Source organism: Apodemus sylvaticus, chromosome 16 (assembly GCF_947179515.1).
Source record: "Apodemus sylvaticus chromosome 16, mApoSyl1.1, whole genome shotgun sequence".
NCBI lineage: Eukaryota > Metazoa > Chordata > Mammalia > Rodentia > Muridae > Apodemus > Apodemus sylvaticus.
The window spans coordinates 89,635,894-89,655,416 of NC_067487.1; the positions used below are offsets into that span (position 1 = coordinate 89,635,894).

The 19,523-nt window shown below is 47.5% G+C and overlaps 1 long non-coding RNA gene across 1 annotated transcript; it reads left to right on the forward strand.

The window, feature by feature from the left end:
• The first annotated feature begins 15,019 nt into the window (after positions 1 to 15,019).
• Positions 15,020 to 17,601, forward strand: LOC127667005 (uncharacterized). Its single transcript, XR_007973766.1, has 2 exons — positions 15,020 to 15,152; positions 16,963 to 17,601. It is a non-coding gene; the product is annotated as an uncharacterized LOC127667005 (long non-coding RNA).
• Positions 17,602 to 19,523: the final 1,922 nt, after the last annotated feature.

A 19,523-nucleotide genomic window follows, 5' to 3' on the forward strand; every position in this document is an offset into this window, starting at 1 on the left:
CAAAAGAAAATAAAGTATTCTGGTGAAATTCTAAGCAGGGAATAAATGTAGCATTTCACAACCTTCCTTGTTTACATTCAAATTTTATTTCCTGGGAAATAGACTCCATAACAAGATAAGATAAACTACTGCCCAGAAGACATACAAAATCAGAAAAAAAAATCTTGCTTAGGAGCCGGTCACCAAATAATAATTTGTGTAACATGCAGAGAAAGCTCACAGATAATTCAGTAGACAAGAGGCCAAGAACTAAATCAGAGATTTAAAACAGTGTTCAGGTTTATACAAAGAAAACTAATAAAAACTGTCCCTTTTTGTGAAATGGAAAATGAAAGTAAAACTAAAAATGAGATATCTGAATGAAACAACCTTAAAAGTGTGGGTACAGTTCATGTATACACTTGAGCCCAGTGCTCCTGGCTTAGTAGCTAGTTTACAGTTTAAGTAGCTAAGCTTATTCTCAGTTTAGAAAACAGCCTGTGGAGTTAGCTTGGAGGCAGGGGTGGATGTGGAGTGGCCTGCTCAGAAAGGCTGGCCAGGGGCGGGTGGGAGGCAAATCTCTGAGTTGAAGGCCAGCCTGGTCTCAGAGTGAGTTGTAGGACCAAACCCTAAAAACAAAGCAAAAAGAAAAGGAGGTATTAAGGAGTATTGCAGGCTACTTGCTGTGTACACCAAGAAAATTCACAGTTGAATTTTGAGATTAGTGTGGTTATTAGCACTTTCAGCTTGGAGCCAGCAGATCTGGTGGGTGTGTCCAGCAGGTGGGAGAGAGGCAGTGAATCAGTGGGAGGGTGTCGGCAAGGGGGTGGGCTGGAGGCTGTGAGCAGGTGGGCAGGAGACTGTGAGCAGGTGGGCAGTGAGCGGGTGGGCGGGAGGCGGTAAGCGGGTGGGCCGGGGGGTTGGGGGGGTGGGGGGGGCTGGGAACGGGCGGGCGCCGGGCAGGGAGCAGGCAGGCGGGAGGCAGGGGAGCGGGTGGGCAGGGTGGAGAACGATCGGGCGCGGGGCGGGGAGCAGGCAGGCTGGAGGCGGCCGAGCGGGTGGGCGGGGGCACAGAGCAGGCGGGCGGGTGCAAGGCAGAGAAAGGGCGGGTGGGGGGCGGAGAGTGGGCGGGCGGGGGGCGGAGAGGGGGCGGGCGGGGGGAAGGGAGCGGGCAGGTGGGAGGAGAAGAGCCCTCCCATCAAGGCTGAGGAAGCTGTGGATCAGCATTCCATTGGACACTGTGAAATGAGCAGAACCATTCCCAGGCAAGCAGCCTCACTTGCAGCTCACAGATAATTCAGGAGACAAGAGGCCAAGAACTAAATCAGAGATTTAAAACAGTGTTCAGGTTTATACAAAGAAAACTAATAAAAACTGTCCCTTTTTGTGAAATGGAAAATGAAAGTAAAACTAAAAATGAGATATCTGAATGAAACAACCTTAAAAGTGTGGGTACAGTTCATGTATACACTTGAGCCCAGTGCTCCTGGCTTAGTAGCTAGTTTACAGTTTAAGTAGCTAAGCTTATTCTCAGTTTAGAAAACAGCCTGTGGAGTTAGCTTGGAGGCAGGGGTGGATGTGGAGTGGCCTGCTCAGAAAGGCTGGCCAGGGGCGGGTGGGAGGCAAATCTCTGAGTTGAAGGCCAGCCTGGTCTCAGAGTGAGTTGTAGGACCAAACGCTAAAAACAAAGCAAAAAGAAAAGGGGGTATTAAGGAGTATTGCAGGCTACTTGCTGTGTACACCAAGAAAATTCACAGTTGAATTTTGAGATTAGTGTGGTTATTAGCACTTTCAGCTTGGAGCCAGCAGATCTGGTGGGTGTGTCCAGCAGGTAGGAGAGAGGCAGTGAATCAGTGGGAGGGTGTTGGCAAGCGGGTGGGCTGGAGGCTGTGAGCTGGTGGGCAGGAGATGGTGAGCTGGTGGGCAGTGAGCGGGTGGGCGGGAGGCAGTAAGCGGGTGGGCCGGGGGGGGGGGGGGTGGGGGGGAGGTGGGAGCCGGCGGGCGCCGGGCAGGGAGCAGGCAGGCGAGAGGCGGGGGAGCGGGTGGGCGGGGTGGCGAACGATAGGGCGCGGGGCGGGGAGCAGCCGGGCTGGAGGCGGCCGAGCGGGTGGGCGGGGGCACAGAGCGGGCGGGCGGGCGCAAGGCAGAGAAAGGGCGGGTGGGGGCGGAGAGTGGGTGGGCGGGGGCGGAGAGGGGGCGGGCGGGGGGCAGGGAGCGGGCAGGTGGGAGGAGAAGAGCCCTCCCATCCATGCTGAGGAAGCTGTGGATCAGCATTCCATTGGACAATGTGAAGTGAGCAGAACCATTCCCAGGCAAGCAGCCTCACTTGCAGTGCTGAAGAGGTTAAGATTCTTCTGGGGAGCCTCAGCAGCTAGAGAAGAGTCACCTCACGCCTCACCTGCACACTCGTGTGCAGTTAGAAGGTGCTCAGATCCACAGTGCACGGACTTGAGTTGGGGTGTCACGCAGTTAGAGCACACAGTTGTGTTCTGACTGGGAATTGGATTAAGCTAGCAAAGGTCCACTTGGGTGAATCTTGGTGTGGCGGGGGCGGGCCACCCATATGCTTCACGCTAGCAGCGTGATTTCTGGTGGCATGAGGAATGAAACGGTTTAAAAGCTATGACCAATGGACTGATCTAGCCATTAAATACTGTATGTCTGTCTGTAGTCTGAGCTACTGGCCTCAGTGATCAGTATTACGGTATGCCTGAACTTTCTAAATCAACTTCATAGTCACAGAGATTAATCTGCCTCTGTATCCTGAGTGCTGAAATTAAAGTTAACTTTGGTTAAATTTAATTAAAAGTAACTGTTTTTTTTTTAATTTCACAGGTTTAAAATGCTTCTGCTAAATTTATAGCAATATTTCAGTATTTTCTATCGATCAAAATGAGACATGTTACTATTTTTGGTAATTGTTGAATTTTTAAAAATGTGTGAGATTATTTCAAGATGGTTGAAATATTGCAAAAAGTGAATAAAAATTTTTCTCATTCAACTTTATTCAGACTAGATGAACCGCTGTTCTGGGTGTGGGGATATTCCGAAGGCAAAATGCCTGCTCTTCTAATGCAGTACACTCTATGCTACAACAAAAGAGCTTACAATGTAATCTCCTCCCCAAACCCGCATTACACCATATACACCCAGTTGAATTGTCAAATCCAGATTATTCTATCCATGTAGCAACATTATCTCATCTCTTGACACCTTTCACACTTTACCAATAATCACAATGCTACCTTTTGTGGCAAAAGAAAATAAAGTATTCTGGTGAAATTCTAAGCAGGGAATAAATGTAGCATTTCACAACCTTCCTTGTTTACATTCAAATTTTATTTCCTGGGAAATAGACTCCATAACAAGATAAGATAAACTACTGCCCAGAAGACATACAAAATCAGAAAAAAAAATCTTGCTTAGGAGCCGGTCACCAAATAATAATTTGTGTAACATGCAGAGAAAGCTCACAGATAATTCAGTAGACAAGAGGCCAAGAACTAAATCAGAGATTTAAAACAGTGTTCAGGTTTATACAAAGAAAACTAATAAAAACTGTCCCTTTTTGTGAAATGGAAAATGAAAGTAAAACTAAAAATGAGATATCTGAATGAAACAACCTTAAAAGTGTGGGTACAGTTCATGTATACACTTGAGCCCAGTGCTCCTGGCTTAGTAGCTAGTTTACAGTTTAAGTAGCTAAGCTTATTCTCAGTTTAGAAAACAGCCTGTGGAGTTAGCTTGGAGGCAGGGGTGGATGTGGAGTGGCCTGCTCAGAAAGGCTGGCCAGGGGCAGGTGGGAGGCAAATCTCTGAGTTGAAGGCCAGCCTGGTCTCAGAGTGAGTTGTAGGACCAAACCCTAAAAACAAAGCAAAAAGAAAAGGAGGTATTAAGGAGTATTGCAGGCTACTTGCTGTGTACACCAAGAAAATTCACAGTTGAATTTTGAGATTAGTGTGGTTATTAGCACTTTCAGCTTGGAGCCAGCAGATCTGGTGGGTGTGTCCAGCAGGTGGGAGAGAGGCAGTGAATCAGTGGGAGGGTGTTGGCAATCGGGTGGGCTGGAGGCTGTGAGCTGGTGGGCAGGAGATGGTGAGCTGGTGGGCAGTGAGCGGGTGGGCGGGAGGCAGTAAGCGGGTGGGCCGGGGGGGTGGGGGGAGGTGGGAGCGGGCGGGCGCCGGGCAGGGAGCAGGCAGGCGGGAGGCGGGGGAGCGGGTGGGCGGGGTGGTGAACGATCTGGCTCGGGGCGGGGAGCTGGCGGGCTGGAGGCGGCCGAGCGGGTGGGCGGGGGCACGGAGCGGGCGGGCGGGCGCAAGGCAGAGAAAGGGCGGGTGGGGGCGGAGAGTGGGCGGGCGGGGGTGGAGAGGGGGCGGGCGGGGGGCAGGGAGCGGGCAGGTGGGAGGAGAAGAGCCCTCCCATCCATGCTGAGGAAGCTGTGGATCAGCATTCCATTGGACACTGTGAAGTGAGCAGAACCATTCCCAGGCAAGCAGCCTCACTTGCAGTGCTGAAGAGGTTAAGATTCTTCTGGGGAGCCTCAGCAGCTAGAGAAGAATCACCTCACGCCTCACCTGCACACTCGTGTGCAGTTAGAAGGTGCTCAGATCCACAGTGCACGGACTTGAGTTGGGGTGTCACGCAGTTAGAGCACACAGTTGTGTTCTGACTGGGAATTGGATTAAGCTAGCAAAGGTCCACTTGGGTGAATCTTGGTGTGGCGGGGGCGGGCCACCCATATGCTTCACGCTAGCAGCGTGATTTCTGGTGGCATGAGGAATGAAACGGTTTAAAAGCTATGACCAATGGACTGATCTAGCCATTAAATACTGTATGTCTGTCTGTAGTCTGAGCTACTGGCCTCAGTGATCAGTATTACGGTATGCCTGAACTTTCTAAATCAACTTCGTAGTCACAGAGATTAATCTGCCTCTGTATCCTGAGTGCTGAAATTAAAGTTAACTTTGGTTAAGTTTAATTAAAAGTAACTTTGTTTTTTTTTTTAATTTCACAGGTTTAAAATGCTTCTGCTAAATTTATAGCAATACTTCAGTATTTTCTATCGATCAAAATGAGACATGTTACTATTTTTGGTAATTGTTGAATTTTTAAAAATGTGTGAGATTATTTCAAGATGGTTGAAATATTGCAAAAAGTGAATAAAAATTTTTCTCATTCAACTTTATTCAGACTAGATGAACCGCTGTTCTGGGTTTGGGGATATTCCGAAGGCAAAACGCCTGCTTTTCTAATGCAGTACACTCTATGCTACAACAAAAGAGCTTACAATGTAATCTCCTCCCCAAACCCGCATTACACCATATACACCCAGTTGAATTGTCAAATCCAGATTATTCTATCCATGTAGCAACATTATCTCATCTCTTGACACCTTTCACACTTTACCAATAATCACAATGCTACCTTTTGTGGCAAAAGAAAATAAAGTATTCTGGTGAAATTCTAAGCAGGGAATAAATGTAGCATTTCACAACCTTCCTTGTTTACATTCAAATTTTATTTCCTGGGAAATAGACTCCATAACAAGATAAGATAAACTACTGCCCAGAAGACATACAAAATCAGAAAAAAAAATCTTGCTTAGGAGCCGGTCACCAAATAATAATTTGTGTAACATGCAGAGAAAGCTCACAGATAATTCAGTAGACAAGAGGCCAAGAACTAAATCAGAGATTTAAAACAGTGTTCAGGTTTATACAAAGAAAACTAATAAAAACTGTCCCTTTTTGTGAAATGGAAAATGAAAGTAAAACTAAAAATGAGATATCTGAATGAAACAACCTTAAAAGTGTGGGTACAGTTCATGTATACACTTGAGCCCAGTGCTCCTGGCTTAGTAGCTAGTTTACAGTTTAAGTAGCTAAGCTTATTCTCAGTTTAGAAAACAGCCTGTGGAGTTAGCATGGAGGCAGGGGTGGATGTGGAGTGGCCTGCTCAGAAAGGCTGGCCAGGGGCGGGTGTGAGGCAAATCTCTGAGTTGAAGGCCAGCCTGGTCTCAGAGTGAGTTGTAGGACCAAACCCTAAAAACAAAGCAAAAAGAAAAGGAGGTATTAAGGAGTATTGCAGGCTACTTGCTGTGTACACCAAGAAAATTCACAGTTGAATTTTGAGATTAGTGTGGTTATTAGCACTTTCAGCTTGGAGCCAGCAGATCTGGTGGGTGTGTCCAGCAGGTGGGAGAGAGGCAGTGAATCAGTGGGAGGGTGTTGGCAAGGGGGTGGGCTGGAGGCTGTGAGCAGGTGGGCAGGAGACTGTGAGCAGGTGGGCAGTGAGCGGGTGGGCGGGAGGCGGTAAGCGGGTGGGCCGGGGGGTTGGGGGGTGGGGGGGGCTGGGAACGGGCGGGCGCCGGGCAGGGAGCAGGCAGGCGGGAGGCAGGGGAGCGGGTGGGCAGGGTGGCGAACGATCGGGCGCGGGGCGGGGAGCAGGCAGGCTGGAGGCGGCCGAGCGGGTGGGCGGGGGCACAGAGCAGGCGGGCGGGTGCAAGGCAGAGAAAGGGCGGGTGGGGGGCGGAGAGTGGGCGGGCGGGGGCGGAGAGGGGGCGGGGGGGGGGGGGGAAGGGAGCGGGCAGGTGGGAGGAGAAGAGCCCTCCCATCCAGGCTGAGGAAGCTGTGGATCAGCATTCCATTGGACACTGTGAAATGAGCAGAACCATTCCCAGGCAAGCAGCCTCACTTGCAGCTCACAGATAATTCAGGAGACAAGAGGCCAAGAACTAAATCAGAGATTTAAAACAGTGTTCAGGTTTATACAAAGAAAACTAATAAAAACTGTCCCTTTTTGTGAAATGGAAAATGAAAGTAAAACTAAAAATGAGATATCTGAATGAAACAACCTTAAAAGTGTGGGTACAGTTCATGTATACACTTGAGCCCAGTGCTCCTGGCTTAGTAGCTAGTTTACAGTTTAAGTAGCTAAGCTTATTCTCAGTTTAGAAAACAGCCTGTGGAGTTAGCTTGGAGGCAGGGGTGGATGTGGAGTGGCCTGCTCAGAAAGGCTGGCCAGGGGCAGGTGTGAGGCAAATCTCTGAGTTGAAGGCCAGCCTGGTCTCAGAGTGAGTTGTAGGACCAAACCCTAAAAACAAAGCAAAAAGAAAAGGAGGTATTAAGGAGTATTGCAGGCTACTTGCTGTGTACACCAAGAAAATTCACAGTTGAATTTTGAGATTAGTGTGGTTATTAGCACTTTCAGCTTGGAGCCAGCAGATCTGGTGGGGGTGTCCAGCAGGTGGGAGAGAGGCAGTGAATCAGTGGGAGGGTGTTGGCAAGCGGGTGGGCTGGAGGCTGTGAGCTGGTGGGCAGTGAGCGGGTGGGCGGGAGGCGGTAAGCGGGTGGGCTAGGGGGGTGTGGGGGGAGGTGGGAGCGGGCAGGATCCGGGCAGGGAGCAGGCAGGCGGGAGCCAGGGGAGCGGGTGGGCGGGGTGGCGAAAGATCGGGCAAGGGCGGGGAGCAGGCGGGCTGGAGGCGGCCGAGCGGGTGGGCGGGGGCACAGAGCAGGCTGTCGGGCGCAAGGCAGAGAAAGGGCGGGTGGGGGCGGAGAGTGGGCGGGCGGGGGGCAGGGAGCGGGCAGGTGGGAGGAGAAGAGCCCTCCCATCCATGCTGAGGAAGCTGTGGATCAGCATTCCATTGGACACTGTGAAGTGAGCAGAACCATTCCCAGGCAAGCAGCCTCACTTGCAGTGCTGAAGAGGTTAAGATTCTTCTGGGGAGCCTCAGCAGCTAGAGAAGAGTCACCTCACGCCTCACCTGCACACTCGTGTGCAGTTAGAAGGTGCTCAGATCCACAGTGCACGGACTTGAGTTGGGGTGTCACGCAGTTAGAGCACACAGTTGTGTTCTGACTGGGAATTGGATTAAGCTAGCAAAGGTCCACTTGGGTGAATCTTGGTGTGGCGGGGGCGGGGGTACCCATATGCTTCACGCTAGCAGCGTGATTTCTGGTGGCATGAGGAATGAAATGGTTTAAAAGCTATGACCAATGGACTGATCTAGCCATTAAATACTGTATGTCTGTCTGTAGTCTGAGCTACTGGCCTCAGTGATCAGTATTACGGTATGCCTGAACTTTCTAAATCAACTTCGTAGTCACAGAGATTAATCTGCCTCTGTATCCTGAGTGCTGAAATTAAAGTTAACTTTGGTTAAGTTTAATTAAAAGTAACTTTGTTTTTTTTTTTAATTTCACAGGTTTAAAATGCTTCTGCTAAATTTATAGCAATACTTCAGTATTTTCTATTGATCAAAATGAGACATGTTACTATTTTTGGTAATTGTTGAATTTTTAAAAATGTGTGAGATTATTTCAAGATGGTTGAAATATTGCAAAAAGTGAATAAAAATTTTTCTCATTCAACTTTATTCAGACTAGATGAACCGCTGTTCTGGGTTTGGGGATATTCCGAAGGCAAAATGCCTGCTTTTCTAATGCAGTACACTCTATGCTACAACAAAAGAGCTTACAATGTAATCTCCTCCCCAAACCCGCATTACACCATATACACCAAGTTGAATTGTCAAATCCAGATTATTCTATCCATGTAGCAACATTATTTCATCTCTTGACACCTTTCACACTTTACCAATAATCACAATGCTACCTTTTGTGGCAAAAGAAAATAAAGTATTCTGGTGAAATTCTAAGCAGGGAATAAATGTAGCATTTCACAACCTTCCTTGTTTACATTCAAATTTTATTTCCTGGGAAATAGACTCCATAACAAGATAGGATAAACTACTGCCCAGAAGACATACAAAATCAGAAAAAAAATCTTGCTTAGGAGCCGGTCACCAAATAATAATTTGTGTAACATGCAGAGAAAGCTCACAGATAATTCAGTAGACAAGAGGCCAAGAACTAAATCAGAGATTTAAAACAGTGTTCAGGTTTATACAAAGAAAACTAATAAAAACTGTCCCTTTTTGTGAAATGGAAAATGAAAGTAAAACTAAAAATGAGATATCTGAATGAAACAACCTTAAAAGTGTGGGTACAGTTCATGTATACACTTGAGCCCAGTGCTCCTGGCTTAGTAGCTAGTTTACAGTTTAAGTAGCTAAGCTTATTCTCAGTTTAGAAAACAGCCTGTGGAGTTAGCTTGGAGGCAGGGGTGGATGTGGAGTGGCCTGCTCAGAAAGGCTGGCCAGGGGCGGGTGGGAGGCAAATCTCTGAGTTGAAGGCCAGCCTGGTCTCAGAGTGAGTTGTAGGACCAAACCCTAAAAACAAAGCAAAAAGAAAAGGAGGTATTAAGGAGTATTGCAGGCTACTTGCTGTGTTCACCAAGAAAACTCACAGTTGAATTTTGAGATTAGTGTGGTTATTAGCACTTTCAGCTTGGAGCCAGCCGATCTGGTGGGTGTGTCCAGCAGGTGGGAGAGAGGCAGTGAATCAGTGGGAGGGTGTTGGCAAGCGGGTGGGCTGGAGGCTGTGAGCTGGTGGGCAGGAGATGGTGAGCTGGTGGGCAGTGAGCGGGTGGGCGGGAGGCGGTAAGCGGGTGGGCCGGGGGGGGGGGGGTGGGGGGAGGTGGGAGCGGGCGGGCGCCGGGCAGGGAGCAGGCAGGCGGGAGGCGGGGGAGCGGGTGGGCGGGGTGGCGAACGATTGGTTGAGGGGCGGGGAGCAGGAGGGCTGGAGGCGGCCGAGCGGGTGGGCGGGGGCACAGAGCGGGCGGGCGGGCGCAAGGTTGAGAAAGGGCGGGTGGGGGCGGAGAGTGGGCGGGCGGGGGCGGAGAGGGGGCGGGCGGGGGGCAGGGAGCGGGCAGGTGGGAGGAGAAGAGCCCTCCCATCCATGCTGAGGAAGCTGTGGATCAGCATTCCATTGGACACTGTGAAGTGAGCAGAACCATTCCCAGGCAAGCAGCCTCACTTGCAGTGCTGAAGAGGTTAAGATTCTTCTGGGGAGCCTCAGCAGCTAGAGAAGAGTCACCTCACGCCTCACCTGCACACTCGTGTGCAGTTAGAAGGTGCTCAGATCCACAGTGCACGGACTTGAGTTGGGGTGTCACGCAGTTAGAGCACACAGTTGTGTTCTGACTGGGAATTGGATTAAGCTAGCAAAGGTCCACTTGGGTGAATCTTGGTGTGGCGGGGGCGGGCCACCCATATGCTTCATGCTAGCAGCGTGATTTCTGGTGGCATGAGGAATGAAACGGTTTAAAAGCTATGACCAATGGACTGATCTAGCCATTAAATACTGTATGTCTGTCTGTAGTCTGAGCTACTGGCCTCAGTGATCAGTATTACGGTATGCCTGAACTTTCTAAATCAACTTCGTAGTCACAGAGATTAATCTGCCTCTGTATCCTGAGTGCTGAAATTAAAGTTAACTTTGGTTAAGTTTAATTAAAAGTAACTTTGTTTTTTTTTTAATTTCACAGGTTTAAAATGCTTCTGCTAAATTTCTAGCAATACTTCAGTATTTTCTATCGATCAAAATGAGACATGTTACTATTTTTGGTAATTGTTGAATTTTTAAAAATGTGTGAGATTATTTCAAGATGGTTGAAATATTGCAAAAAGTGAATAAAAATTTTTCTCATTCAACTTTATTCAGACTAGATGAACCGCTGTTCTGGGTTTGGGGATATTCCGAAGGCAAAATGCCTGCTTTTCTAATGCAGTACACTCTATGCTACAACAAAAGAGCTTACAATGTAATCTCCTCCCCAAACCCGCATTACACCATATACACCCAGTTGAATTGTCAAATCCAGATTATTCTATCCATGTAGCAACATTATCTCATCTCTTGACACCTTTCACACTTTACCAATAATCACAATGCTACCTTTTGTGGCAAAAGAAAATAAAGTATTCTGGTGAAATTCTAAGCAGGGAATAAATGTAGCATTTCACAACCTTCCTTGTTTACATTCAAATTTTATTTCCTGGGAAATAGACTCCATAACAAGATAAGATAAACTACTGCCCAGAAGACATACAAATTCAGAAAAAAAAATCTTGCTTAGGAGCCGGTCACCAAATAATAATTTGTGTAACATGCAGAGAAAGCTCACAGATAATTCAGTAGACAAGAGGCCAAGAACTAAATCAGAGATTTAAAACAGTGTTCAGGTTTATACAAAGAAAACTAATAAAAACTGTCCCTTTTTGTGAAATGGAAAATGAAAGTAAAACTAAAAATGAGATATCTGAATGAAACAACCTTAAAAGTGTGGGTACAGTTCATGTATACACTTGAGCCCAGTGCTCCTGGCTTAGTAGCTAGTTTACAGTTTAAGTAGCTAAGCTTATTCTCAGTTTAGAAAACAGCCTGTGGAGTTAGCTTGGAGGCAGGGGTGGATGTGGAGTGGCCTGCTCAGAAAGGCTGGCCAGGGGCGGGTGGGAGGCAAATCTCTGAGTTGAAGGCCAGCCTGGTCTCAGAGTGAGTTGTAGGACCAAACCCTAAAAACAAAGCAAAAAGAAAAGGAGGTATTAAGGAGTATTGCAGGCTACTTGCTGTGTACACCAAGAAAATTCACAGTTGAATTTTGAGATTAGTGTGGTTATTAGCACTTTCAGCTTGGAGCCAGCAGATCTGGTGGGTGTGTCCAGCAGGTGGGAGAGAGGCAGTGAATCAGTGGGAGGGTGTCGGCAAGGGGGTGGGCTGGAGGCTGTGAGCAGGTGGGCAGGAGACGGTGAGCAGGTGGGCAGTGAGCGGGTGGGCGGGAGGCGGTAAGCGGGTGGGCCGGGGGGTTGGGGGGTGGGGGGGGGGTGGGAACCGGCGGGCGCCGGTCAGGGAGCAGGCAGGCGGGAGGCAGGGGAGCGGGTGGGCGGGGTGGCGAATGATCGGGCACAGGGCGGGGAGCAGGCGGGCGGGAGGCGGCGGAGCGGGTGGGCGGGGGCACAGAGCAGGCGGGCGGGTGCAAGGCAGAGAAAGGGCGGGTGGGGGTGGAGAGTGGGCAGGCGGGGCCGGAGAGGGGGCGGGCGGGGGGCAGGGAGCGGGCAGGTGGGAGGAGAAGAGCCCTCCCATCCATGCTGAGGAAGCTGTGGATCAGCATTCCATTGGACACTGTGAAATGAGCAGAACCATTCCCAGGCAAGCAGCCTCACTTGCAGCTCACAGATAATTCAGGAGACAAGAGGCCAAGAACTAAATCAGAGATTTAAAACAGTGTTCAGGTTTATACAAAGAAAACTAATAAAAACTGTCCCTTTTTGTGAAATGGAAAATGAAAGTAAAACTAAAAATGAGATATCTGAATGAAACAACCTTAAAAGTGTGGGTACAGTTCATGTATACACTTGAGCCCAGTGCTCCTGGCTTAGTAGCTAGTTTACAGTTTAAGTAGCTAAGCTTATTCTCAGTTTAGAAAACAGCCTGTGGAGTTAGCTTGGAGGCAGGGGTGGATGTGGAGTGGCCTGCTCAGAAAGGCTGGCCAGGGGCGGGTGGGAGGCAAATCTCTGAGTTGAAGGCCAGCCTGGTCTCAGAGTGAGTTGTAGGACCAAACCCTAAAAACAAAGCAAAAAGAAAAGGAGGTATTAAGGAGTATTGCAGGCTACTTGCTGTGTACACCAAGAAAATTCACAGTTGAATTTTGAGATTAGTGTGGTTATTAGCACTTTCAGCTTGGAGCCAGCAGATCTGGTGGGTGTGTCCAGCAGGTGGGAGAGAGGCAGTGAATCAGTGGGAGGGTGTTGGCAAGCGGGTGGGCTGGAGGCTGTGAGCTGGTGGGCAGGAGATGGTGAGCTGGTGGGCAGTTTGCCGGTGGGCGGGAGGCGATAAGCGGGTGGGCCGGGGGGGTGGGGGGAGGTGGGAGCGGGCAGGAGCCGGGCAGGGAGCAGGCAGGCGGGAGGCAGGGGAGCGGGTGGGCGGGGTGGCGAACGATCGGGCGAGGGGCGGGGAGCAGGCAGGCTGGAGGCGGCCGAGCGGGTGGGCGGGGGCACAGAGCGGGCGGTCGGGCGCTAGGCAGAGAAAGGGCGGGTGGGGGCGGAGAGTGGGCGGGCGGGGGCAGAGAGGGGGCGGGCGGGGGGCAGGGAGCGGGCAGGTGGGAGGAGAAGAGCCCTCCCATCCATGCTGAGGAAGCTGTGGATCAGCATTCCATTGGACACTGTGAAGTGAGCAGAACCATTCCCATGCAAGCAGCCTCACTTGCAGTGCTGAAGAGGTTAAAATTCTTCTGGGGAGCCTTAGCAGCTAGAGAAGAGTCACCTCACGCCTCACCTGCACACTTGTGCAGTTAGAAGGTGCTCAGATCCACAGTGCACGGACTTGAGTTGGGGTGTCATGCAGTTAGAGCACACAGTTGTGTTCTGACTGGGAATTGGATTAAGCTAGCAAAGGTCCACTTGGGTGAATCTTGGTGTGGCGGGGGCGGGGCACCCATATGCTTCCTGCCCCAAGTTTATAGAAGCAAAGTTCTGTTGGGGGGGGGGGGGAGGTAGATGCATGCTTTAAAAGCATTATGACTCCGGGATGTCCAGGTCGTTTATTAGATTAGGGCTGTTATAACCAAGCCACTGGTGGCTTATGGTCAGCTCTAAGTTAGCTTAATTGAGCATCCTCAGAGATGGATGCATTTAACACAAAACCAAGAAATCGAACCCACTGCTGTCTTCTCCCTCCCACCCACTTCTCCAGTATATGTGTTCTGAAGTTGAAATGGGGGTGATTTGAATACAGAATTCCTATTCTCAAACTGTTCCTTAATCTAAGGCTGCATTGTACTTTGGGGAGAGCTATAAATAATTCACCTTTAAAACAATAGACTCTGATTTGCTGAAGATGGTTGGTATTTTTTTCAGGTATGTCTCCCTGTTTGCACCCAGGTTTAAAGTGTCAGACTAAATTTTTAGAAGAAAATAGAGAAATTCAGGTACATTCATTAAAAAATATTCAGCAAAGTGAACCCTGACAGTTTCCTAATTTTCCAAGTGCTGGAGACAGCATTGCCATGCAAAGAAATTCAGGTTTTCATTCAAACCCCCGTGCTGTCCCTGTCTTTTTCACCCACCACTTCCTGTTCCTTTAGCCCCTCCCCTCCCTTTCCTTCCTGGATCTCTCTAATTATCTTGCTGTCATAACACCTGCTGTCAGCCCACTCTGTGAGTCCTGTGATCAGGGGTTCAGAAAAGGAGGTTTGGGTTAACGTGGCCATGAATGTATTCTGCCAAGGAAAATGTTCTTACTTTGACACAAGAAAATACTGAGTGACGGGCTCTGAGGAAGGGCTTGGCTCCTAAGGATTAGAATGTACACCAAGCACTTCCTGAGCAGCCTGCTGAGCCTGGTGGTCTTACTGTGGGCGTGCACCACGCGGGAGGCTGGCTTTTTTCCTGTCTCTAGTCTGGGTGGTGAGTGGGGGCTGGCACTGTACTGTCTCAGGTTCCTAGGACCTAAGGGGATCCTCAGCAACTCCTGGGGAAGGCTGGGAGTAACTTACCGGGAAGCTGATTTATCTGTCTAAAGGGTGGTGTGGGCATCACCACCCTCTTGTTTGATCTGCCTAGGATTTCCTCTTGGAGCTGTTGTACAGATAGAGGTGACATTGGTAAAATACCAAACAGATTTCTCATGTGGTCTATGGGTTTCAATTTCAATATAAATCAAAACAGTATGTCAGTGCCTCTTAAGAACCGCATTAAAGTCGGAACGGGAGCGCTCCCTCGTGTGGTTTCCTCTCACTGTGGAGGTGATGCAGCTCTGTTCAACACGAAGTACTTGTGTTTTGAGGATGCGCGCACTCCAGGGGACCAGATGATCACATGAAAAACCCAGTTTTTTCCTCGCATAAACAAAAATTTTTCTAGAAAAAGTTATTATAAATTAAGTATGTTAGTAATGTAACTCCGCCGGAGAAGGGAAGGGGCCAGAGATGTATTTTCTTGAAGAGATATATACAAGAAGCATAATTTCACACAATTAAAATATTTTGATGCACCTTCTAGAAAGTGGATGTTACCGGACTCATGAAGATCGACATCGGAGTAAAATTAACCAAGTGTGCCTCAGGGCTGTGGTGGCAGGTTTTAGTTACTTTTTAACTTAGAGTATATTAACTGTACATACTGAGGGGTTACAACATGGTGTTTTCACATGTGTGCAGTATGTGTCTGTGTCACATTCATCTCCGCAGTGTTTCATCCATGTTCCCGTCTGCCGCTCTCTGGAGCTTCTCCTCGTCTCAGAAATTCCTATTTGACTCCGATTCACATCATAGAAAAGGTAACATTGGCCTTTCCGGGGCTAATTTTCTTAAGGTAACCTCCATTTCCATAACATTGAGACGGTTTTCAAACCAATGGTGATATGTGGAGGATTGTAGTGTCTACATGTGAGAAAAACAGTTTGGAGCTGGCTCAGAGGTTAAAGGAATGTTGCCATCACCTAGAAGATCCAGGGTTTATTTTCAGCATTCAATAGCTGCTCAAAACTATGAGTAATTTCACTCGTAAGGGGTCCAATGCCATCTTCTGATATTTTCAGGTATTTTATGCATAGGGTATAGACATTCATGCAGGAAATATACCCATACATATAAAATAAAATTGAAGGTGTGTACATACACACATACACACACACACACACACACACACATTCCTGAGCCATCATGTCTTCTTTCTGCCTTTTAATTTTTCATCTTCATTTACATATTGTTTAATTTCATGTAAAATGTTTGTATAAATTTGAATAAATCTATTATTTCTATAGATAAATTTATTTGAAAATTTTCACATTATTGAATAGTAAAGTCTGTAAGGAAGATGCTACGATCAAATGACTAGTGAGCACTCCACACTGAAGAAGTCAGTTACTGGAAGCTTAGTGCTTCCATACGATTTACTGTCTTAGCATCCTGTGACAGATAAAAAGATTCCGCATAGTTGGAAATAAAAGGGAGAACAGGGCTCATGCCCCATTTGAAGGTAGCGTTATCGTTTACTACAACAGGGTAAAACAGGCTGAAACTTAACTTCCTATTGCTAATGACACCAAAGGGACAAAATGTGAGAAAGCATATTTCTAGAAATATAAATACGCCTAACTCAGTGAAGAAACGTCTAAAATTTTTTTCTTTATGGAATTAGATTTTCTCTATTATTTAAATGGAAAGTAATAGATGTTTCCTAAAGATGAATATGTTCACTAGATGCAATGTCATAAGCCTTAATCCTAGCACCCAAGAGGCATAGGCAGAGACAGATAGACCAATGAATTTGAGGCGAACCTGGATTACCAAGTCATTTATAGAAAAGCTAGGCTACATGCAAAGAAACCCTGTCTTATGTCTCTGTGATACAGAAATACTTACAACTAAATTTGAAAAACAACCTAAAATATAAAACAAATGAGGAATGGATTCACACTTGGATAAATTTTCTATAAACAACTCAGAAATGTCCAAACTTTATGCAAAATTAAACACATCCTCCAAAATTAAGAAAATACAATGGGGGATGCAGGTCAAACTGGCAAGGCGAGGTAACATTCTGTGTAGATCAGGTAATAGTCAAAACAAAATAAGACAAAAGCAGGAGATCTGATGTATCCATAGACACATAAAACAGGAAGTGCAAATATATACACTCAAGCACAAACACATAAAATAATTTTTGAAAGGCAGATCTAGAGGCAGAGACATTTGTCAGATTTCAACATCCTAACAACTGTGGAGACCAAAGACAAAAGGATTTGTATGCTCTTTGGGGTCACCTTACCTGGAGAACAAATTGTTAAAAAAGACTGTCTCAAATGAGGTAGAAAGTAAGACACAATAGCCCCACACACTGGCACCCATCCACACACAGGACACATAAAAGCACAAGAAACAACGCACAGTAGAAACAGAACCATCAACATTTATTTACTACTGGAAAATCAGATAACAGCCAGTATTTAGGCACTTGAAAAAATTTGGTGAACAAACTGACAAAAACTTCATGTTTACCCTCACATGCCAGTGGCATGGGACAGCACATGGAAGGAATAATCTGAATGTTAAATGAAAGAGCTTAACTGGCTAACTCCCTAACAGGCTTCTAATGTGCAGATGAGACCCTGAGGCTGAATCCCTGCTCACCCGGAGGTGTGAGCGCTTCATTCTGATTTGTGGAACTTCCTGAGGTGACTGTGGTATGTGGATGACTGGCGGAAGCTGCTATCACACAGGGAGCAGGAGTATGGCTTCTTTCCTGTGTGGATCCTCTCATGAGCCTGCAGGTTGGTCTTGTATCGGAAGGCCCTTCCACAGGCATCGCATGTGAAAGGCTTCCCTGCCTTGTGTATGACCTCATGAACTCGAAGTTCCGAGACTTGGTGAAAGCCTGTCTGGCACACCTTACAGAAGAATGGCCTCTCCTTCTTGTGTGTTTTCGGGTGGATGGAGAGTTTGCAGGGATATTTGAAGGTTCTGGGACATTCCTCGCATTTGTATGGTTTGGGTCTCTCTGGAGTCTCTCTTGGTTACCCTTAAAGGTGGAATTTGCCTCATGATTCTGGAAAAGAGGGACAGACTTAGGGGTAGATTGCTCTGGCCTGCAGAGGAAGCCTGGGACCTCCATAGGGACAACTCCAGGAGAAGCTGCCCACAGAGACATGTCTAGGGACCTGCGGGTACTGCACACTGCTATTCTTAAATCCTGAGGCTCTCTGTAATAAAAGCCTTTCCACATCAGGTACAGAGTACTGCTCTCCCTGGATAATGAAAATGGAATCTCCCTCACTTGTGAGACGAATAACCCCGCCACTCACATCAGTAGCATTGTAGCCGTCTCCAGTCTCCTCAGACTGCTCGATGAGGGAGAGAAACACTGGCTGTTCCTCCATAAGGACCTCTTCAGAAGAAGGTGCCCTCAGGGACACTTCCTGGGACCTGGAAGTATCTTGAGTTACTCTTCTGGAAACCTGTGGGACTCCATAAGAAACATCCCTGTCTTCAAACTCCTGATATTGCACTCTCTGGAAGGTGCAAAGGGAATCCCTCACAGTTCCAGCACTATTAACACCGTCACTTCCAACACTAGTGTTCCAAGTGGGTTGGCAGCCATCGTCTGGATTTTCATGTCCTGTGACAAATAAGACAATTGATAAAACTGTACACAAGTAGAGAATCACACGGCAGCCCTCTTCTGTCCAGCCTGACTCCCCTGCTGCCAAGAACACATCTTTGGGTATCTCCAAGAGTGCCCTTGTGTTCTCTTGTGCGGGAGTTGTTGCTACCTTCTGTTGCTCCAAATGTGCGATGACTTCTTTTAAGGGCATGTTCTCAGAAAAGAGGGCTTCCTGCCCGTGCATGGCTACATGGACCTGTAAACAAAGCCAGTGACCACCGTGAGCCTCTGCTGTAGTCTCTAGCCTCTGGGCAGTGAAGGAGCAGCGCTACTCCATCTTAAGGTTAGGAACCTTATTACAAGGTCAAAATAGAATCATTGCATTTTTGGTTTTTTTGTAAAACTTGAATTTGATCATATCTTGGCCCATTTTCTGAAATTTGACTAGTTCTGAAGCCTATACTCTTACTATGAGCTGTATGAACTGACCTCCACCCTGACAAGTTTTGAAATGTTCAGACAAATTCCTATATAAACAATCCCCCCCACCTCCCCTTACACCATCAGTTTTTAGAGGGATATAAACCCCACTGTCTGTTGGTTCACTGTGATTTTCTCAAAGCCAACCTGTGAGAAACAGCCTTGTCTGACATAAAACAGGGCTTGCTTAATTCATGCAAAAGTTTGTGTGATTGTCTTTACCCTCATACTGTCATGAACTTAACTACAGGTAATTGTAACTTTCAGTCTGGAATCCTCGGGATCTCTATGCACACTCTGTAGTAGATACCACATTGGTGTCTTGGCCTCAGACAGACAGGTGGCTCCTTCTCAAAGGCCACTTAAGAGAGATGGCCCTGTGTGAGAGAGACTATCAGTGTGAGGGACAGTCTCCACTGGCATTCCTTCAGTGGGTCAAAGGCGGGTAACTGTTATATTCATTTAGCGTCGCCAGGGTCTCCATGTTAACTGCACAGTGGATGCCCCTGTAACGTCCTAGCCTCAGACAGGCAATGGTTAGTCCTGTCCTGGAACTTTGTGATGCTCCATAGTCATTCTGAAGTAGCTGAGGCTTTCCCACCTCCAGCCATTGGTCCTTAAGTGGCCGCTCCCTATCAGTCACTTCACTTTTCTGTGTGAGTAGGCTTTCTTTTAACACTTATATGTTTTTTGTCCCTCCCATGACACTGTTGCCCTAAAAAAATAATCCTTGACCAAAGATGTCCTTATCAAGAAAGCTTTAATTTGGAAAAGGGGGAGGTTTTATTTATTTATTTATTATTGAACTCTTAAACAAAAATCACACCTGTCTGAATCAAGTCCTACACCTACACTGTCTGACTAGGACGCACTCTGCTGCCGCTCTGAGGAACAAGACTGTTTGCTTGGAATTTAGATTCAACCATGAAATTCTTAATATAAAACAAAGCTCAAGTGTGGACAAGGAATAAAACCAACTGCAAGGAGAACTCAAACAGTGGAGACGGGAAAGTCCCCATACCTATGAAAGGTATCATGTTTTAGACCCAAGTTCTTGGCCAGCCTG